Below are 24,030 nucleotides of genomic sequence, written 5' to 3'. Positions count from 1 at the left end.
AACACAAAATCCTGATCCAAAAGACAAACTGTATGAACTACTATATATATACACACTGAATCCATTTGTACTGGCTAAAATGGGATTCACTATGCACAGGATAAAGTCAAACTGCACAGCAGTTGTGAGCGTTTTTCCCCAGTTGCTCAAGCATACCTAGGGACTCAGAGAGCTGAGGTTCAAAAAAAGTCTTCACACAACTAATTCCTAGTAACCTTGCAACATATGTGCTGTATTTACACAAGCATATCTCAGAGAGCAGACTTTGGTATTACAGCATTGAAAGAACTTTGTTCAGGCTTCTGCTTTTTTGTTGATGGTGTTAACTAGTTACAACTACTTCAAACTTATGCACTTCACAATAAAATCTTTATTATTTGAGCATATAGCATTATTCATGCAGGCAATTTTTTCTTTGAAGTAATTGATAAATAAATTTGTACAACAAATTATGGCTTCTCTCTCAACCACATAGACCCAAAACTCCAGTTACTTTAATGGACTTACTCTGGATTTAGATTTAGTTTAGTCCAGAGTTTGGCTATCTCCTATACATAGATTTAACAGCCCATATCACAATCTACCTTTTTGTTTGTTTTTTCCCCCCCACCATTTAGTGTTGATACAGCAAAGCACAGAACCTGAAAATGGTAGCATTTTTATAGTTTAAAGAGTCCTGTCACTTTCTGGCTCCTGCATATTTTATTATACACAACACACACACACAATAGGCTTTTTGCAAGTCCTTATCCCCTTACATTTATTTTACACATTGAATAGAGAAAAGCTCACGTTCAAAGTGTCTTCATCCAATGCATTTTCAAAAATTGTAAACAGGGAATTCTCCCAGAGCTTTCCCTCATTCAATCTATATTTCTCTTTGAATGAAACAGAATATTTCTAATTTTTTTCCAGGTAATACAGTAATTCCCATAAACCATGTGTTTACAAATGCATTGTGCAAGTCTTAACTCTATGAGAATACTCAAGCGATTTGTTCTGTTTGTGGTTAAGACATATGTTATTATCAAATAATGGAAGTTGGACTACTTTCTTTTTAAGTAATGGAACTTTTCCTACTGATTCAATAAGGATTGGATAAAGTATTTAGATTGCCTGCGTGAAGCTAAAGCTCCAATCATTACTAAGCCAGCATATCTAAACAGGTTTTCAGGACCTTAAGAAACCCAAGTTAAATTGTCAAACTTTACTCTCTTGATAGTAAGCGAATTTCTCATGCTTCTAACACATTAATGTAAATACAGCTAGTGCTATGTTAAAATACCTTTAGAGCAGGAAGAGTTTCAGGAGGGAATACGTCACTTATGTCCAACTAAATATACCCTCTGATCATGAGATGGTACGGTTTAGTTAGCTCTGTTTAGACAGGTAGCAACCAAGCTGCACTTAAGAGTACTATAAAAGTGGCAAAAGCAGATTAATACCACTTTTCTATCTGTCATGTCCAGAAACAACAATGTTATGCCTATGGTTTTTGGAGGGTCACTCCAGCAGTCGGCGAGTACTAAGGCTTAATGCTTAAAGACAAATGGATCAAAACATCCCTACTTCCCAAGTGAGACTAGAAGTTTAGAAGTAAAAGTTTTCTGTATTAGCATTATGTATCACAGATTTTTTTTTTGGCCTCTGATATTCCAGTTTTTGAGAAGCTTTGATACAAAAAACAACATAACTGCAGATATCAAAAGCCACTTCTCTTATTTCTCTATATAATAAACCATTTCTTCTTGAAATAATATAAAGTAGAATTACGCCAGTATTACCTCGTATCAATACTGCCACCATCAAATTAATTTAATCTCCAGAAAGCTCAACTAACTTGCATATTCTAATTAATATCATGCTGAAAATAGTTAATGATGCTAAATTATAGCAATCTTTTTAAAAGGATCGAATTTGTCAATCTGCATTTAAGCTATAAACATCAGGTATGAAAATGAATTGGTTTTGAAGTAACACTAATTCTGAAAGGTCCCACTTAAGAAAATTATTTCCTTGCATGATTTTTTTTATATTTAATCAAGCTACCAATAAAGGATTATAACTCAGAGCAAATTGCTGCGTTGTATCACTCTTCCTATTGCTCTGAGCAGAACCCCCCCACTTTCTTCCACCAAGAGTTTTCACAGAGAAGACCCTTCATCAGACATAGTCTCCACAAGGATCTGTACAGGTACACAATAGAGTATGGCTTTGAAACTATGTTAACACAAGATTGTTTCCTCACCATTAAGAGATTTTTTTATTAATGTCTAATTCTATGCCATCATAGATGTGTTCCCCCAATAACAACCTCACACTATACAGATTGGCACGAGCAATTGCCGAGTAAAAATTCTCAAATTCCTAGAGAGTGCTAGTTCATTAAAGAGTGCTAGTTCATATGCCCCCACTTTCAATGAATAAATAGCTGTCTTAAAAAGGTCACCCCACTACCTGTTGAAATTCAAAAAGGTAATCCAATAAAGAGAAGGTCAAGCAGCCATACTGAATGATCTGCAAAGCAGCACTAATTTATCAGCAAATTTATACTTTTGCAGATGCTCTTCAGTTAATACTTACAATGTCATATTTTAAATGGAATAAGTGTGTTAGACAGCTACATAATACCTGTATTGTAGTTTTCACGTTTTGTAGCAAAAAATAAATAAATCTAACAATGTTCCTGTGAAGAAAACATAGTTATTTTTGTTTGGATAAAGCCTGGTCATGAACCTGATGGATTAGCCACTCTGCCTGCTGTCACACAGAATACACTGCAGAGACAAATAAGGTCATAGGTTTCTGCACAAAACCATTAAACCTTTTTTATTTTGCACATTGGTTTCTTTAAGATCCTAGAGTCAGCGTTGCACTTCATATGTCAACGTGGGTTTGGTTTGGGGTTTTTGGGTTTTGTTGTGGTTTGTTTTTTGTTGGTTTTTTTTTGTTTTTTTTTTTTTTTTTTTTTAAGTTCGCTTCCCTTGACAGTATCTGTTCAGCACATGGGTTTCTCAACGTGAAAGGGTATCTATGAAAATTCAGGTCTCATTAGGACAGTACAAACAATACGTAGCCTTAATAGGGGACTGGACAGTGGGAGGAAATGCCCAAACAATCATTGGCAGGAGATGAAATTTAATCTACCAAACATCTTCAGAATGCTACACCACGAATCTAATACACAAGGAACCTGAACTGAAACACATCATCCTTGTACAGATTCAGATAAATTTTTTTGTCAGGAGGAGAGCATTTAAACAGGGAAAAGAAATTATGTAGGCATAGGAGAATTTTCAGGAAGCTGATAAATAATTTTTCCTTATTTAAAGAAAAAAAAAGTTTGAATAGACCATAATGCAACATAGAATTGTACAAATACACAGAGTGCCACTCAGAACAATAATATAAACACTTCAAGAACACCAAAATCTGGAGCATATTTCTTGACCAAAAATAACATGCAATGAAAAAATTGCATAAATAAGTACAAGAAGATAAGCTATACTGATATATAGCAGATCAAACATATAAACATGACAGTGGTCGGTCACTTGAACCTGCAAGTGCTGTCATCTAACACATTATGTCACCCTATCAAATCTGACAGGGAACACAACGAAACAACGATAAAAGAAGTTACGTGGCAGCAAATAGCATACATATGACAATATCTTTTCCAGGAGGTCTTAAGAATATGTACTTGTATAAACTGACAAATAACAGTATATAAGATAACTAAAAGTCATCAGACAACTTGCTTTCAAATAATCAACATCTGAAAATTACTAGGGTTGACTATTTATGAGGCAAGAGAAAGTTCATTAATACATAATTATTATTTTCAGTAACTATATTTATTACAGTTTTACTGTTAATACTGATGCATTTCAGGTTCTATCAAGGTCATTACAAAGCCTTTAGTTTGCCTTCAAATTCCTGTATCTGTTTTTCAAATAATCACTGGATATAAAGGCAAAATGTAGACTTTTAAAAGAAATTTTGGAATTACTGTTGCCAATTCTACAGCTTGTAAAAAATGTTGATATAAACAATAATCAACAGAACTGTATCAGTGATTTAAAAAAATCAGTGTTTGTCAAATACAGATATCTTTACAGAATATGTGATTTTTCAATTTCTTAAACACTGAAAGGTAGCTCTGCATTTGAACATGCCATTATGAGGCCACTGAAAAGTATTTATCATTCCACTATTCCTTAACTATGAACCACCATTCTCCATTTTCAGGTGCTAAACATAAAATTGTTCATGTTGTCAACACAGTAGAAAACACTGCCATTCTTTCTAACAATATTAACAAGTAACACAGAGTCAGTAGTTTTAATCAACACAGAGAAGTTTCAAAAGAGCATATCCTTTTTCACATATTCAAAGTTAAACAGCAGAATAAAAATGACTCATGTAATTTTAGTCTACATCAGGAAAGCTGGCTGTTGTAAGGAGAAGAAAAAAACCACACCCCAGTTTTTAATGAGAGAACAGAGGATCAGAGATGCACAAAGGATGGGTACTAGAATGTAAAAGGTGTAATGCAAGTTACCAGAAAAAGAACAGAGGACAGCAGCAGTGAGAATGAACATGACTACAAGTCGAAGATGGCACACATTCTACGCTTGTAGAGAGGTTAAAAAAAAACCCTACAACAAGCAACAGAGCAACGCTAGAAAGGAAAATGATCACGTGCATTTCATAACACAGTAAAGAGAATGTGCAATATGGAGTTCACACCAGAATGAGGAAGATAAAAAAAACAAAAAAACCACTTTACTTAGTGAACACCATTTATTCTGTACACCCTAAGGCAAGATCCCATGGAAAACACAGTGTCATGATATAATTAAAGATTGTATCACAAACTATAGATACAGTAAGGCCATATTGAGGTTACTTGTACAATCTCAAATCAAAGCCTCTCAGACCAATTTAATGGCTTCTGTAAACAATGTAAATACATGCAAATATTCTAGATGGATGCTGTATGTGATCTTTACTGTTGGGTAATCTGAGATCATAAATACATAGAACATCCTAACACAGTATGCGATTTCTCAAAAACTGAGAGTATGAATAAATTTTAGTATTTTCTTTAAGTTACAGCAACAAGCTTCTGCCACCTTTTTATCATGCATAACAGCAAAATATATCTCAACTGAAAAAATTGAAAAATACAGCAACAGCAGCAAGATATTGCACTTCTCACAAGACAAACTATTAATGCTCCCTTCCCTGTGCCAAGCAGAATTAACTGTCATAAATCATTTCTACTGCAAGTAGAAAGCATGGGTTTTGTTTGCTGTCCAATTCATCTGTTGTACATACAACTTCAAACATTACAGTTTCATCATTCATGAGTGTGTTACTTCTGATAACATCACTAATGTTATTTTTCACTGAGTATATAAAATCTATTCTATTTTAAAATCTATCCAACAAAAGTTGTTCCTAATTTTTAACAAAAGACAATGACCACTTTTTCCTTTTCTTTTTTTTTTTTTTAAATATAAATTGAATAGACAGTTCTTCTTGCATGAAATGTAACTAGGGGACAAGGTCATACCTTTCAAAAGGAGAATGGTTTCTGTTACTAAATAAAGCACAAGCTCCAAAATACTTTAAAGTTCTTTATAGTTCTACTTCAAGCGTCATACCCCTTACAACAAAGCTTATATTCACACACATCCACATAGAATGAATATTTTTTTTTTTACAGAATTGAAGTTTCACAGAAGTTTAGAGTAAAAGGCAGCATTTATTAAAAAAAATTCTCTCAACAATAGAAAAAGAACTGGACAAAACTAGTATCTGTTCTAAATTATGAAGATAGAAAAAATATACTTATTTTAATACAGCAAACAACTCCCAAGTCAATGACAACTTGTTCCAAAAACCTAAAGAATCAAAAATCCTTTTGTAATAATTGAAGTCCCTTAATAAGTACACTTAAATGAATGGTAAGGTTTGTCCAACAAAGGAGAGAAGAACACCTAGGGTTTTGGGTTTTTTTTTAATTCAGCGACACCTTGAAGTGGAAAGGGGTGCCTTTCTTCACTGGTAAAGATATTTCTTATTCCACTTGGGAGAACTTTCCAGGGGAAAGCTAGTATCATTATCAGGCTTCCTAGCTGGAATCAGTTTGCCTCACATTTAAGAGTGCTTTACACTAAACTCAGTGGGGTTAAAGGAATTTTCTCCAAAAAAAATTAAATGGAATGTCAATTATAATGCTGCTAACATCGAAAATACACACTTAACTCCTCCAAAGTTTTGAAAAAATTCAACTCAGAGTGAATAATTTATATATAAGGGGAGGGGGGTGTTCAAAAATGCTTTCGCCCATGGTGGTAGAACAGGATTTAAACTCATGCAGTGTGAACAGCAATACTGAAGCAATAAGGAAACAAGGCTTTTACTTTCCTCTCCTGGCAATAGGATTATGAATACATTTTATCTTCAGCCTTACTTCACAGAATTCTTTAAAAAAAACCAATAATAATCTTAATTTAATTTGTACAGAAAACATTCTGGTTGTAGAAGAGGAAAATGAGACATTGAAAATGGCACCTAGAGTTCAAATGAAAATACTGATTAACAATTGAGCTTTGCTATATGTTGTACTCTATAATATTTTGTTAAGAGATGGTCATCAGTAATTCAAGTCTCTATTTTAGCCATACTTTCATGTTCATAAAGCTGCTATCAGACAGAAAAATAATAAAACCTTTAAGTATAAGGTATCTAGTTTGAGGAAAAGCCTAACATTATTACACTTATCAGAAATATCTTGCCCCATTTCTATCAAGTAAATATGCATCTGTGTCCTGCATCGGACGACTTTGCCCGTCCTCCAGGTATGCCCAGAGGGCGATGTAGGCTATAATGACCCATCTGTTCACTACTGGCAAGTAGCAAACTTCTAATGAAGACAGATGTGGGTCACCCTGTACAAGAAGGCTGCAGGGTGCTAATGAATCCACCTAATGGTCACTACCTGCCACTGCTGACTGATTGATGAGCAAAAGGGTTAAGCTTCAAAAGCAAAGAAAAGTATTTCAGGTAATCATTAGTCTTACTAGGATATATCTCTCACACTCCTTAATACACACACACTTTAATGTTGTCTTCTCCCATTAAAAGAAAAAGAAAAAAGGATATATATACATACGTATATGCTTCTATTACTTTTCTTTGGACAACCTTAAAAGCTGACATGAAAATTTTATGAGAAATTCATTACTTTTGTTACCCAGAAAAATAAAAGTTCACAACATTCATAGTGATTTATAAACACATGACCTCTGACACTAACAGTAAACCCAAAAAAAACTTAAAGGAAATAGCTACCAGTTGCAAAACTCTACATTTATTCGTACTTTCTAAATAATACAACCTGACAGAAGTGTAGGAAGGAAGTTTCTATGGTGAACAGACTACAAGTTAATGGATTTTTTTTTTTTTAATAATGATTAACACAAAAGCTAGTGATAATTTAACTCATTCTACCAATTTCCATATGAAGGTGATGGCACCACAAAAGCCAACTACTTATGAGCAAAGTATTGATGCAAATCCAACCGTTCATCAATTCAGGCAGCGAACAAGGGTCAGAGAGTTGCAGTGGGGAAGCTCCAGTGAGGGAAGTCTCTCTAGAGAAAAAGGAAAGAAAAAAACCCAAAACAAACCCATCCTATAGTGAAAAGCATCATGACTTTGAGCTAGTGCGGGGTGAAACCTGCAGAGAGTGTTACCATCTGCCAGGATTCACCAGGATATTGTCAATAAACAGCTGCAATAAAGCAAAGTCACAGCACTATCCAAAAGCATAGAGAAGTAATAAAATGATAGGTAAAGTTAAAAACAGTAAGAAGTATTTTATATAACAGCTTTTGAGGATCAGTGGATCTCTTGCTTTTAGAATCTATTCATTTCTTTTCAACACACTACAAAAGAATACACTAACTTTATTTCTGATGTAACTCTACTAACAGGAGTTAGGAAACGCACATATACTAAGCGCTACAAATCACCCACTGGGAAAGATTCTTTAACAGATATACCATGTAATAGTAGATTAAAAAAAAAAAAAAAGAACAGAAACAATCCTGTAGTAACATTAAACAAATAATACGTTGCATCAGTAGCTGGTCTGATAAAAATGAGGAAGACATTCTTACTAGATGACAACATTTAAATTCTTTGCCATGCTCATCTGTTGAATAACCCTTAATATGCCCTGTAACTTCTTTACAACCTTAACTGTAAACTGAACATCAGGATCCCAGCACATTCATTTTGCAAGGCTCAACACATTCATACAGGGGAGGATGGGAGGCAGAGAAGGAAGGCACTGGCATTTTAGGATAGAATGTTTGAGAAGTAAAGAGTATTGTTACATCCTTATCCTAGGCTAAAAGTAAAAGTGAATTTTTGGTTTGATAGAAGTCATGTAATTTTTATCCAAGTCATAACCTATTAAAAACTCCTGAAGTTTCAACAAACAAAAGGTAACACCAAACAATTTTTAATTCTCAGTATTATAAGACAAAAACCAGCCTTCTCAAATTTTAAGTCACAACACTATTTTTGAACAGAATGAGAAATAGCTTTGTTAATCTTGTGTATGTATTGAACCTACTTTTTCATCCATATTTTAAAAATCCATATAAAACTAATGAGTCAGTGACACTCGAAAATTTACCTTGCATATAAGCAATGATTTCTAGTAAATGTAAGGAAATTTATGTCTACTCTGTGAGGGTACAAATTGCAGTTTTGCGTAATATATGCCAAGAGAGACTCCAGTGTAAGTTACCTTTTCAAACAGATTTAAATTCACAGATGATTTACTGTTGTTCCCAGAACTGAAATGATTAAGCAGCCTCATTCTTTTGCCTGAGGCAACAGAAGCTCTTCAAGATCCAGTAACTCCAATCTATATGATCCTGAGAATTCTCTTTTGCAACAAGCTACTAACATTACATACAAGATGAAACTCACTATATATGGTTGAGTGATTTATAACAGAGGCTTTCACTGATTTATCCCATGACAACAAGCTAACAGTAGTGAGGTTAGTAACAAACAAAACAAAATAAAGCTTTGAGAGTGAATGGGTACCAAACATAAGCAAAGTGTAGCAAAACCAAAGTAATTGGTTATTCATGGGATTATTCACAATACCATTGGCAAATAAAAGCTATCACAATCTAGAAATACACCCTTAGCATTTAAAAAGAAACTCAAGTATTAATATCATAATAGCATGGGTACAGTGCATTCCGAGGGGGACTTCTGTGTTTTTCAGTTATCTCACTTGCCTACTGAGGACAACCTCCAATTTCTAAATGAGAAAGTCTTATAATTCTAATAAAATCTGGTCATTAGGCACAAAATTAATGCATCTTCTATTTTTATCTGTCATATCCTTTTTGCTTTAAATGTGTAATTACAACTGAGAAAGTATAGTGTAGCTTTAAAAACTTATAGTCCATACATAGGAGACATTCCTGCTTTGTTAAAATTAAAGATGACAGCACACAGAAGTCTAGTAGTGTCTACCAATTCAGTCCTCCCACCATCACACTTTTTTTAAAGGTCTTTTGGACAGAATCTCATTTCCCTATATATGCATGCTTCACTCCTGCATCAGTCAGAAAAGACAGACCCCTGAGTAAAAAATATGCTGTTGCATACTTAAATAGTGTAGTATAGACATTAAACAAGCACTGAAGTTTAGGACTACTTAGGGAAAATTGCTGTTAGTATTCACAGGTTCAGTTTAACTTCGAAACTGATTTAAGTGTATAATCTTAAGGTAAAATCTGTAGATATTTAAAAAGGAAGACTGATAAGAAGACACCATGTACAAAACTTGTGATACATGTGTTCACACATCATCCGAAAACAAGTGATGGTTCAAAGGACTCAGCTACTGATCAGCTAGTTAGAGATACGATGGGGGAGGAGAAAGTGCTCTATCCAAATCCTGCTTTATTTCCTTACATTCTATTCTCAACTCACATAGAAAGAGTTGTTACACGTATCCTACCCTCCTTTCTCAAACATGACCATTTTCACGGATCCAGAGGAATATAGCAGATTGTTAACTTGTGTCAAAATAGTAACATAGTACATCCACAAGCTACTGCTTTTTTTTCCAACTATTGCATTTCGAGAAAATGAATCAGATATTTACCAGACTGACAAAAGATACATCTCCAACACAGAGTCAATAGTGTTCTTTTATGTAGTATGGAAAGTGAATATATTTCTAACCTCAGGATGTCCCAAATTTCATAGGGATATGTATGTGTTGCAGGTTCAAAACATATACATATGCATAAACACAGTAACAAAATCAGAACTGAAGAACTGACAACAAGCTTCAAGTTTTTAAATAATTTTCTGTTAAGGTATTAGAGCTAATCAAATACGAAGTCAGAATTTGCTTTCATTTTGGCGATTGACAAAGTATATCCCGTCTCACCTGAAACATTCTTTGTTCTCAAAAATAAAGGAATCTATTCACTAAAACCTTCCAGAAATTTGAGTCAGGAAAAAAAAAATCCAACCAAAATCCGCATGGAGAACAGAAATTGATCAAATTTACAAGCCTTTGATAACAAACTCTTTCGAAAGAAGCACATTTACACAAATCTGTGCTAGTCCAAAGCTTTTCTCTCTTCTCATCTGGATTATAGAGATGGATTTCTAAATCACGTTATTTCCCATCTCTCTTCAGCAAGCTTTTGCATAGTCGAAGATTACTACAGTAAGTCCCCTTTTGTTATTTACATTAACTAATACAGTTCATTAATTTTTTTATCTAGGAACATCTTCTAAATCTCTCATTAGTCGCATTATTTTCCTCTAAACTGACTCTGATTGGTCTCCACATTTTTTAGTCTAAATACACTTGATGTGACACCATACTCCAGGTAAAGCCTACTCTGTGTAGCACAGCTAGCAAGAATTCTTTTATGTGCCTTGCAGGCTATACTTCTATGTACGCATCCTAATGTAGCATCTGGCATTTCTCTTTTTCACAACAATCCTGCAATTTTGACCACATTCAGTTTAGAGATTGTTGATCCTTGGCATTCTTCAAGGTATTCAGAACAAAGATACCTGAAAGTCATCAGTAGTAAGGAACAAATAAGAAACTGGCAGCACTTCTCCAAGCTGTGCTCATTTTTGTTAATACTGTATTAGTACCACTACAAAGTGAAATCTGAGTCTGTAGTCCTTTCTCTGAAATTCTTCAAGAAAATTTTATTCTGCCCTTGCTCAGTGGAAGTTATTACAAGAAGAATCTTTAAAAGCCTAGCTTCCTTAAGATAAAGTATCTTAATGATACTAATATAATTGAAGAAACATTTTTACGGACTTTTCACCACAAAATGGGAACACAGTAAGTTTTAAAAAGTATCCAGATTGATGCTTCACATTTTTAGATCAGTTTCTCCTCTTTTCTGAAACGGTGTGAGCCCCTTGCTTCCTTTTCTACTTCCCAGTTTAAGAACAGCCTACACATGCTTTTGAATTTATAAGCTTCTTCACAAATTCCAAGGCCATAGTACTTTACATGCAGGGCAGCTTAAAAAAATATCCAAATCTTTTCAGGCATGAAAACTCCCAATAAGCTCAATTTAGAAAACCCTTGTCTTTCCCAGAAGGCACGCTATGACAAATACACAGTTTCAGCCGAACATTTTAACATTTGTGAATCTAAATTAGAATGAGCAGATTATTAAAAACACTGCAATTTGCAGCCTGGTCTTTAGAGAAAACAATGGATGTGGTAATGCTTGTAGATATGTAAGTCAATTCATCCTTTCATGATAATTTTGACCCTATTAGTCACTCAACCAAATTTGACTAAGAACCTGCAAGACTCATTGACATGAAGTTCTCACAAACTTTGTGAAAGAGTACTGTGGAAAGATATTGCTCGGATTAATAGGCTGCATTTTAAGCTCATGTCTTATCAGAAACCTGTGGATCCACAGGAAAGTAAATGTTACGAATGCCTTTGCAATAGAAAAGAAGAAAATCAGCATATAATCTTTCCTGGACATGAGGAAATCCAATCCCAAAGATCAGGGTTAAGTTTGATTGCAAGACGAAGGTTTCCAGTTATTGCATTCAATCCCAAAGCACAGGGCTGAGTTCAGCTAACTGTTCACATAAGTATTTCACACACACACCTTTAACTGTGTGTATCATCCTAGTTAGGGACAAAAAGGTGTTTTTTTATCTGGTCAGTTCTACTTTCCATACCTCAAAGAACTGAGATCTCTAAGGTAATTACAACACAGTGTTCATCAACTTAAATTACTGGGATGTACTCTCAACTTTAATTCTCACTTTACATATTTTTTTATCTGATAATTTTATTTTTATAACAAATTTTTTATGCATTAGCACAGAAACCTGAAGAGAATAGTGTCATCAGACATATCATGTAATTTGAAAATATGAAGCAACATTCATTCATCAAGTTTTTATTGAACTTTAAAGCCAGATAGAAAGACACACTACATTCTCTGCCTCTACCAACATGCAAAAACATAGTTATCTTCTCCTTTTTTACCACTCCCTGCCTACAAACACCCTTTTTCCCCTCCCCTCCCTCCTGAATCTATCTAGTTTTCTACATTGCTTCTTCCCCAGTAAAAGGAGTGCTAGGTGTATCTGTAGTGTTTCTGTATACCTCTTACGTCAAGGGCAGCTTTACACACCCAAGGAACACTGAATAGTTTATTAGGAGTCAAGGGATAAAGCATAAGAGAGCTAAGAAGATACAATCTCATGTTTAGACCTCTTAGCATGGCACACATCTGATGATATGCCAGGAGAACAGCTGCCTCCTACTAATGCAGTTCCACCCATTCAAGTCACTGTTTGGTCCTTTGGCCTTTGCATGAGATAAGGTATTAACTTCCTCATTAATTATCACCTGAGACTATTCCAAACAAGAAACTATGGTTCCGGTAAACATTTGCAAGACAACGTCATTATTTCAAGAGATCTCATCAGACAGCTTTTGCAAGTTTATGCTATGCTAACACAGTTTCAGGATTCTCTGTACAGCAACACAACAGTCTTAGTTGTAACAGCCTTCAGTTAAAAGGTAGTGTGCTAAAAATATTTTTTCTCAGCTTTGCACCTACATACAAAGATTTTCAAATTCCAGAGTCCCGTTGCTATACTCAAGTTTAAGTTCCTTGAATTTTAACAAAACTTTTCGCATGCATGAAATAAATTCTTTGCAGCTTTCTCTCAGAACTATGAATGTTTCTGTCCTTTGATCCAGAAATGGCAGTTACTTGTTTAATGAAAATGCAATTAGTTACTTCTAGTGCTCACAAGTTTGAAAAGTGACGCTTGGTGTTCTCCTATCACTTATCAGCACAAACTGGTAGCATCTATCCCATTTACCTTACAATTCTTTGTAGTGACACTGAGTGAAAGTAGAAAAACTAAAAACATACAAAACCAAGAGGGTTCACACCTGAAACACTTTGCTGGACACACGGAAAACTCAGTCAAAAGAGAAAATGCAGTTGGATCTAGTGAAGCACTGATTTTTTTAAATTTCTTTAACTGCAATCTCTAAAAATATAAATATATAAAGCATATGTAAAAAGAAAGCATTTTTACATAAGAAAAAAAATATATAGAAGTTAAAGCAATTGCCTGTAGCTTAAACTTTCTGCATGCACACCTAAGGGCTCCAAAATTCTGCCGTGTTATACAAAACATCTGAAATATTCCATTTATTCAGTTTAAAATATACTTTAAACAAAAACAATAGTACAGGTAATTTATTCTAAATATGTTTTGATGTATATTTATTGAATCTTGATGAATTCTGAGAGGAATTATGGAGTCACTTGATTTCAATTTTGACATACTATTCAAAAAGCGTGAGAAAATACTCAGCTTCACGATTTCTACAGAGTATAAAAAGCTTATGCTCTTAAATTATTTCGCAGGATTTACGGAGAAATAGGAGAGAAAAAAAACACTCATGAATTGCAGTGTTTTTTTCATCCTGCATATAAAAGCCTTATACCTGAAATCCAGGTATAAATTAGTTTTCAAATAGTAGGAAAAAGCTGAAATGCCATTACCTCCTTTTCTTCCTGTAATTCTATTATTTCATGGTACTGTGGGATGAAGAGGTCATATTTTTTCTTGCCTTCTTTTTTGTTGTTGATTCATAATGCACTGCAGTTTCCCTTCAGAAGTTAAAGGAAAGATTTATGAGTCTTCATTTTTAAATGCTTATCTAAATACACTTAGTGAAAGCCTATTCTCCTATTACAAACAGCTGCTGTTCGCAATAACTAATGAAAGCCTAAGATTACTCGCTAATGGGAGGGGTCCCACGATATTGTACAATTATGCTGTAAACCCAAAGAAGCAATACAAATCATGTTTCAATAATGGCAAAATCATGCAGTTGTCACAGGATGACTCTAACAACATCTCAATGGAAAAAAACCAAAAAGCATACAGAAAAGAGAACATACAATTTTTGAGATACAATACCGTAACACATGTAAAACAAAGCTTCGAGTAAGTTATGATACTCTAACTCTAATTATAAGATTTAAAACTGAAATTAGCCAAAGACGACCTACGTCACAAATTTCGAAAATTCTCTTGATAACAGCAACTCTCTAGAGAACCCTTTTATGACTGATTTTAGGAAAAAGGCTTTCAAAGGAAATCACTTTAAATACACAAATAGTTTTTATCACTACTTCAAATGACACTCCAATAAGTCTGGTGAAGACACTGGAAAGGACTTAAACCATGACAGATGCTTGCATAGCAAATTAAGACCAACCAGCCTACAAATAACACATGTTGAAGTTTATTTTTAAAATTTCTCTCTTCAATTTCTAATTAATTTACATCTGTAGTCTGAAAAATAATCAACTGATTAGGGACTAAGTTAAGTATATGGACATAAGTAATTGTTATTTTTATCTTTATTCAGAAGTTCCACAGACCCAGGTCTCTGAAATACATGTAGAAACTCATCTTTCAGGCACAAACATCAACTAACGCTTCGTAAAACAAAAACACATACAAAGTGTAATAGCCTACACCAGGAATAGGCAATTTAGGCATTTAAGAGCAGAATCACAAAGATGCAAACTGGCAGTGCTCTGCAGTCATAGGCCAGAGTTACATACTTAATTGCCTTTTATAACAAGATTGTTACTTGCCTACAAACACAATTGACATCAGACAGCATATTGACCACATTGCTTCTTAAGCCAGCCAGCACAGCCATTGAAAGAGATTCTAAAATCTTGTCTTTCCCAAACTTTTCATGCTAACTTCCTGTTTCACTTTAAGTTTGAGAACAGGATATACAATCTGAACGGTGAAGTCCTGTTGTTGTTGTTTTTAAAAGAAATTAAATCTGGTCATTTATACTCATAAGACACACAGAGGAGGAAGTAATGGTCATACACACATTTTCTAGTACCTTAGTGAGCACTTCCACAGTAGTAGAAATACATAGTCTGCAGTACCTTAATGAGCACCTCTACAGGAAGTTACAGACACAAGTGAGATGCCTTCCTCTCAACACAAAGTTATAAGCTCAACTAGGAAAGATACTTCCCTACATCCTTTTTGATGATGAACCATTTGGAAGTCAAGAGAAGGGGCTAAATTAAGGATTAGTTAAATAAAGATTAATTTTACTATTTGCCTTGCACACTTCTCTCAGGATCTTAAATTCCACCACCACTTCGACCTTCACATCCCCAAAGAATTTGTCCCTTTTCATCACTAACAAGCCTGGCAGACCACCACTCCTAGGTCTGACTTGCTCAGGGATCCGCTTGATTGTATCCCATAGGGCATGGCTGTGAATGGCCAAGGGGCTCAGGAGAGCGGAGCTGATTGATATTCAAGAACACTTTCCTCAAAGTACATTCTAATATGCAAAAAGGCTATCAAGTGTGGCAGAAGACCAGCCTGGATGAATCAAGAGCTCAACCATGTTACCAAAAGGAGATTTATTTTTTTATTTTTTTTTTTTTTTTTACAAGCTATCAAGTGTGAAGTAAATTGGCTTTCAGTAAAATAAACCTTTAAAAATGTGTTCACTGCCCTGAAACCACAGCAAAATTAATAACTGTAAGGACTACGTTTCCAGTGAAACAAGCAGAAATATCTGCATATGTGAAAGTCTTCATGAAGCATAAGAGCTCAGGAACAGCAAATGAGCCTGATTGCTGCAAACCGAAAGGCTAAAACTGTAAAATAATCAAAATATATTAGCACAATGCATATAAAACCAAAAAATATAACAAATTAATTCTAAAGAATAAACATAACTTTTTTTTTTTACCTGTTTATTCCAAAATTGTTATTTTCTGAGTTACTTCATATTGCCCAGGTCCTGGTCCTTCTTGAGATTTAAACTCACAACGTTTCCCAGTTAAATTACTAACATGTATTCCTCTATAGTTCAGGGCAGAATAAGTAACATCCTAATGTAAAGGGAAGGAAAAAAAAAATTAAGCCAAAGAATTTTCCAATTTCTTGGCCACATTTTTGCCTTATCTACAAAGTACAGCTAAAATATATAATGGGGGAGGGGGAAGACATTTGCTAGATATATCATAATTACAATACAAACCAAGCAGTGGTTTAATTTTATCACATTGCATAGGCCACTAAGCAGGTCTTCACCATATTTCCTGACTCACATGAACGCTACACCCTCAACACCCTCAGTCTCACTGTTCTCTACAAATAGCAGTTGTGAAACTAACAATTCCCTAATAACATTGGTTTGTTTCACTGGTGACATCGTGATGTCACTACAGAGAACAATAACTTCAGTTATCAACTAAGAGAGCATTGAGGATTTACAACTTCAGCGCACTCCAGCAGGTAGGCACCTTCTGATTCCAGACAGCATATTTGACTGTAGAAACATTTTTTATAAAGCGTTTTCTCACATATAAAAGTTGGATTTTTCATTTGAATTCCTATACAGAACTGCTTCTTAAGCCATACACAACACATCAAGCAGAGCACAGATATCTCTCCCACAGATGCAGTGATGATTGCCATAGGAAAGAAAGTACTGAATAACAATTTAGTTTCAAGCTATATGGACCAGAATGCATAAAAATGGCCAGTGTAACAAAATTCAAGTTATCACTGTCCACATCAAGCAGTTACAGACCTCAGCGCTACAACGCTGCTCAACGGACCACTCATCTATCCAATTACACTTTCTGCACACATCTACATATTCATCTTTCAAGCTGTCAAACACACATCCAGTTATGTTCTATTCAACAGATTTTAAGGAAGTTAGACCAGAAACAACAGTTCCATTTAACATGAGGTATATAAAAAAATTTCAAGTTTTATGTTCATATAGTGTCATTTTGTTCTACTATGTGCTTGTGTCATATTCCCCACCCCACCCAGCTGGGGCCTAAATTGCCTGTTTCCAATATGAATACATTTATATAGTAGTCATCAGTTGTAAATGGCTGAAGGAAATATACTAAGCTGCATAGAAGACGTCTACTTTGACTCAACAATCTGTACAAATATTCCCTTTCACTTCATTACTAACTTTTTCAGCTTTATGTTCAACTCTATGCATATATATATATATATATATATGAAATTCAGTCCAGACTATTAAAGGCCACCCTGTATTAATTAAAATCATGCAAAAAAACACCAACAGTAAACTATTGGAATTCATAGCAGAGTTTACAGGGGTTAGTATGAAAATCAATAGGTAGAGTACTTCAATTCAGAAAGTTCAATTCAAAAATAAAAATTTTTATAACAAAAAACAGTGAAAATGAGACACTCCTAATGAAGAACTAAACAGGATATGCATGTTCCCCAGTAAAAGCTGCTTTTACTGGGATGGTACAAAGAAACATCAATGAAAAATACCTCACAGACACAATATTATCTCACTTACCCAAAATTTCTCTCCCAATTGCATTATTACTTGCTTAAAGAATCAAAACCATGCTAAATACGCACCACACAAAAACATTAACATGGCCTGTAAACTAAATGTGTCTCTAGAGATCAGAAAACAACCAGTTCAGCTAATACATTATATATCTAAAATTTCACTTACTAATTCTAAACCAAACAGCAGAATTCACTGCAATTTTCACATCATTTCTAACAAATTTGACACATCTGCCACAGAGAGAACATTCTCAGACACACAAACTAGGAATAAGACTGGCCATCCATACTCAGCTTCTGTTCAAAGAGCATCATCTTCCTGTTATTTTGGAAAAAAAAAACCAACCACCTTTGCTACCATCTCAGAAAAACAACTCAGTCATATTTTTTCTTCATTATGCACAAATAACTTCAAAATCATGAAAATACCAGTTAGCGTCTTCCTCAGATTAGATTTTTTTTTCCACATGTATATTATCTCTCTATACCCACTGTATACATTCTTATGATAAAAATTCACAGGCTTACAGATTTCTTTCTTAACATGTTACCTTTTCCTGGCAAAAAAGAAAAAAAAAAGAGAAAAGAAAGGAAAACAACATTTTTTTTTCCTTGATTATACAGTTCCTCCTTCTTCACCACATAAAGCAGTTTAAGATGCTCGCTATTATAAAGGAAGCATGACAGCAAAACTGAATTTCCAGAGTAAAAGGGTGACAGCACCATCAAGTGGCTCTATAAGGCACTATTTATTACTGGTTTATGCATGATAGAAAAAAGTTAATATTGTCCAGATACATACAGAATGGACTTCTTAAAACTAGTTTAAATTGTGACAGATTAGATCATGTAGAAATCTAATTTATTTTGAAGTCTGTAATATGGATAAGCATATTGAATTTTTTATATGGTTAATTTTGTGGAATTACCTACCTTTTATTATGATACTAATAAAGGAATAGCATGATATTATTATTAATGGAACAAAACCTTGGCACAGCAGGAAAAGTCTTGTACATTCTAACCACACTGGTGGGGGTCTTCAGGAGTTGGATGGCCCGATCTCCAACATCTCCTCTGTGGTGTGAGAAAGTGTCGAGCAGATAGCAGCCGTACATCAGTTATACTTAATTTATCTGGCAGCTAAAAATGTGAAATGAACTCCAAACTGAATCCCACCTAGAGGGATGTCAGCTTGTGTGTCTAGACAAATGAGATTAAATTACTAATAATAAACTGTAAAAATATAAAGGCCCGTTAAGGAGAATAAAATATGCAGATTGTCATTTTACTATGAGATGATTTAATCTGTACATTTTTGCTTCTCTTTTCCGGGGATGGCAATTGACAAGTAGATGAGCTTTACACAGAACAAGAGTAGGACATTTAAAAACATGCATTAAACATTGTTAATGTCATACCATTACTTTCTGTGATAATGAAAAGTATGTATTTCCACAAGGTATAAAATATTCCATGTTTTGCAAATCCAAACTAAAAAACAAACAAAAAAGTCATAGCCATTCTCATTTTATGCAGATGATGCTTTTTTGTAGGTGTACCCTACTTACAGAGTAGTGAGCCTTACATCACTGAAAAAACATTTCAAAATTGTGATCAACTTCAAATACCACAGCTGCCTATACTGAAGAGTGAGGATCTTCTGATGAAAAACGGAAATCCTGAACAAAACATCAGAAGCAATCTCTGCTTTTAAAACAGTAGACACACTATATAGTCTCAAGGAAAATTATTTATTCCAATCCCTTGCAAATTCAAATGAGCCTGTTTCCAAGTAAAAATAATACGAAAGAAAACTTTGCTGTAGAAATACATCACCCAGTCAGATCACTGGCATTTCTAACCATACTCTCACATCTACAGAAGAATGTTCAGCACAATTTACTCTATTTACTGTAAAATCAAAGTGATGTTAAAAGGCATTTTTAACACAAAGAGATAATAATAATTTTTATACTTAAACTTATGTACATGATTGAAGATCTTGAACTGAAATCTGTGCCTGCTACTCCCTAGGAAGCTACACATATAGACGCTATAATTCAACATTTCATTATTCAAAAGATCCTAGGCACCTCACAATCCCTAGATTGAACAGCCCAAAGCCTGTATAATATTCTATTAGGCATGATGCAGAAACTGAGAACAGAGATTTAGGGTTAAGAAAGAAACAGGTTACAGTAATTAGATCATACGGTTTCTCAGTTACGGTATATGCACATGATGACTCCATTAAAGTCAATTTTTATGGCATAGTAACTCAATTCTTGAAGGCAAAACAAAAGGAGTACATTCCTACGATCTGCTTGAGGAAAGATGTTAGTTTGATCACTGTTTTTACAGTGGCATGCAGTAAGTAGTATTTTCAGCATATTGAACGATATTCTTAACAAGTAAAATATAATACAATCTAAAAGCATCAAATCCAAACATGAAACTTAACATAAAATATTTTTTAAAGTAGTGATACCTACTTCTTTCTGAAGTCACTAAGGTTAGGGGTTTATTTGGTTTTTTGATTGTTTGTTTGTTTGCTGTTGTTTTTCCCTTGAAGACAGATATAATCTAACATAAAAGTGTGAGGAAAGAGGAACTAATGATAGTTCCCAGCAAATAATGTTCATGAATTGGCAGTATGACTATGTATGCATCTGAATTAAGATGGCATGCAACATCAGCTTCCAAAACGAGAAGTGATAAAAAGAACAAATTGAAAAGATCGGGAATATTTTTGGTGACAAAACAGAGTTCATTACTGCACTCATTTGTGCCAAATATTGCGATTACCTAAAACCTCAAACTAGCCCACTGTAAGTTAAATCTAAAGGCATGGGCTTTTTGTGGTTTTACTGAACTGTAAATACGAGGTTCTAAACTATATAAGTGTAATTTTATCATTCATCTTCATTTTAAATTACCAGAAAGAATTCATAACATCTTATTCTGTTCAATTATACTAGTAGCCTTTTTTAACATACAGCGAAATAAATTAGACCATGATAAAGTATAACTTCTGAAACAGTGAAATTCAATATCTAAATATTTATAAATGCATTTATATAAGTGACTTCCAGCCAACAGAAATGTGACAGTAATAAGTTGCATTTGTAGTGATTAAAACTACGCAGTTATAAAGATGACCCAGTTTGGTACACTTTTTCAAAGTCAAAACAGTAAAACGTTGTCTTATATACACAGTCTTCAAAATCCACAGTAAAAGCAATATAAATGGACTGTTACTTAACTTACTAACCTGTATATTATTCAGGTAAAGTATCATATCTGTAATGGAATTAAAAAGCTTTTTAAAAATACTGACAAAGACCAAAGAATGAATTGATGCACTCGTAATAACTCTAAATCATTTAGCTCTTTATGCCAAGAAGTGTTGACAATACCAACTTCAAGGTCATTGTCAACTTGGTAAGTCATTAGCAAATAAAATATGGCTTAATTGGAGCAAACTCAGCAAGGAGCTGCATTATTTTAAGTGAACACTGCAATATAACTTGAAGAAGAATTACTAATCACCACTCCCGTTGACAATGAAATGGATGAAGAAGGTGCTTTGTAACTTTTTTCTATGACTTTCCCGTAATTAAATATGGAAATAGATTCTGTGAAGAATTAAAAGTCCCTGAGTGCATTAATTCAAGCACTAATGGACTGCCTTCCAGTGGTACAGCACACAGGTAGTTCCCAGCATGTTACCAACATTAGCTAATATATCAGTGTCAGACTCCAGCAGTACACTTTAGTTTGAACACCCAGCTCTGTAAAGCAGATTTAGGCTGATTACACATGCTGTTTTAAAAGGCCGTATTTTTCATATTTTGAAATACTACCTGAAACTTTATGTGCATTGATGAAACAGCTTGAGTCAGACTAGAGATCCAGTTGCCTGATGTATGCAGATGTATTACATACCTACAGTGCTTATGTAGTCTTAGTGGACACCTCACTAACATCTTGCATAACACTATTCAATGGTTTGGTTTTCAATTTATTTTTTTTTTTTAAATAAAACACCTTTTAAAAATAATCTCATTTCAATATTTTTCATCTTTCCCAGAACAATATATCAAACTCCCTAACACAATTACACCACTGAGGGTTATAACATTTTAACTAAGGAAGTTCCTCTCAGCACAGACCTCTCGATACTGCTGCTCTGGTTCAAACACTCTGTTTTCTCACTTTATGCCACAGAACTATTCACTTCCTCCAGCTCTCCCTCCAAACCACATTTTATGGGCAAGCAGCCCTAAATCTGCCAAACTCCCGAGGTCCCAGCCTGATACACCAGTCCTTACACATTCTTAAAGCAACTGCCAATCTATCAAAGCATGGTAATACTCACCATAAGAGCAAGTGAAAATGAACAACTGTTTTTTTTTAAACTAATTCTGTAATAATTATAGAGTGCACATGTTTAAATAGCTAAAATAATTGCATTATAAAAATAAGATTTTAACATTTGGGTTTTTTTTTTTTAATTGAAGACTTTGCAGATCTATATCTGTACCAGAGGGCCTAGCTCAGTAACGTAATGCAGATTTGTTGCTCTTCCTTGGCATTTACATGTGGGCATCGATCCACTAAAGCACTTTAGTATGTCCGTAGCTTAAAATATGTAAGCAGTCCTACTGCAGTCAGATGCAACAGTTAACTATATATTTAACTACTAACATGTAAGTGCTTTGCTGGACTGAGGCCTACATTTGTTTGACAGTGAAAGCATGCTTCAGGAATTCATTGCTTATCCAAAACATGTACCCATAGTAAGAAAAAAGCAGTAACTTGAGGAACCTTAGATGAGTGGATTGAGCTTTGAGGCACAATGAGGGAGCTCTAATCTACAAATAGTTGTTGTGTAAAATAAAAATAAAGATTCAACACAACAATTACTACACATACTCAGTCACTTCTCTAGGGAAAAGACAAGGCCAAAACAGCTGTTGCAAGAGCTGAAAGAACACTAAAAATAGTTTGTTATCCACTTAAGAACTTACATATCGTATCCATCTTTTGTGTTGTTTCTTGTTGTGCTGTTATATTTTAACTGTGAAATCTCATTAAATTATTAAAGCTTGTATGTTTTTATTTAAGCAAATTTATATTAAACAAATAGAAGTGTAATCACATATTTTTTGCTAACAAGAAAGCACTGTCAAAAACCCTAGAAGACAGAATTGTTTTCAGAGTATTTGAAAGCCCTTTCTCTCCTGAGGATGATAATTCTTTAGTTTTATGTTTTTGGTGTGTGTCCCTGACAGACTTGGTGGCTATTATTGCTCATATATATCCACACACAAAGTATTAACTGATCCCATTGATCATATAATAAGTATTAAGATAAATGTGCACCTGCAGTAGGTTTTGGCTATGAAGATGTATAATCTTGCAAACAAGTTCTTAGAATTAAAGAAAAATTGTCCAATTCTAAGATAAACAGGAGGATGACAAGACTCAGGCATGATTATCTCTACCCATAGCAGAATCAGAAACATTTCAAGAAAAATTAAATATTTTATTAAAACCAAATAGATACAGAACAAAACGTTCAACATATGAACAAATAGCCTCCAATGAATCACTTAAGTGTTTTCCATTCTAACCCTTAGTTTCGGCTGCTTTAAAAATATGATCTCAGGCTGTGACCAGTATTTGAATGCTGTATTCAAATCCAAAACCCAACTGAAAAAGCAGGGCAATGAAATCTGACATTTAAAAAAAACAAAACAAACCCACAACGCACACACACACCACAACCCACCACACATCTACGAACAGAAACCAAGAGGAACTAGACAAGAAACACAGACAAATCAAAACTAAACGGGACCATACTACAACATTTCTATAACCTATCCATAAAAAAGAGTGGTAGTAAGAGACACAGCAACGACTGCTAAAATAATCTACAGTAAGGACTGTAGTTAGAAAGTACTGAGCCACTCAAACGTTTTGCTCTGGTTATGGGTCAGTTACTTAAAC

The 24,030-nt window shown here is 34.3% G+C and overlaps 1 long non-coding RNA gene across 1 annotated transcript in view; it reads right to left on the bottom strand.

Moving 5' to 3' along the window:
• Window positions 1-4,787: 4,787 nt before the first annotated feature.
• LOC141744169 (uncharacterized) overlaps window positions 4,788-24,030 on the bottom strand; it is a 53,316-nt gene continuing 34,073 nt past the window's right edge. Inside the window, exons 2-4 of the long non-coding RNA XR_012587354.1 lie at window positions 16,403-16,544; window positions 14,157-14,264; window positions 4,788-7,667 (exon numbers count right to left, since the gene is read on the bottom strand). This is a non-coding gene — a long non-coding RNA (uncharacterized LOC141744169). The remainder of the gene's footprint in view (window positions 7,668-14,156; window positions 14,265-16,402; window positions 16,545-24,030) is intronic.

This window comes from Larus michahellis, chromosome 5, assembly GCF_964199755.1.
Source record: "Larus michahellis chromosome 5, bLarMic1.1, whole genome shotgun sequence".
In the NCBI taxonomy this organism is placed as follows: domain Eukaryota; kingdom Metazoa; phylum Chordata; class Aves; order Charadriiformes; family Laridae; genus Larus; species Larus michahellis.
The sequence above is the reverse complement of the archived record's forward strand: the minus strand, read 5'-3'. Positions and strand labels throughout refer to the sequence as shown.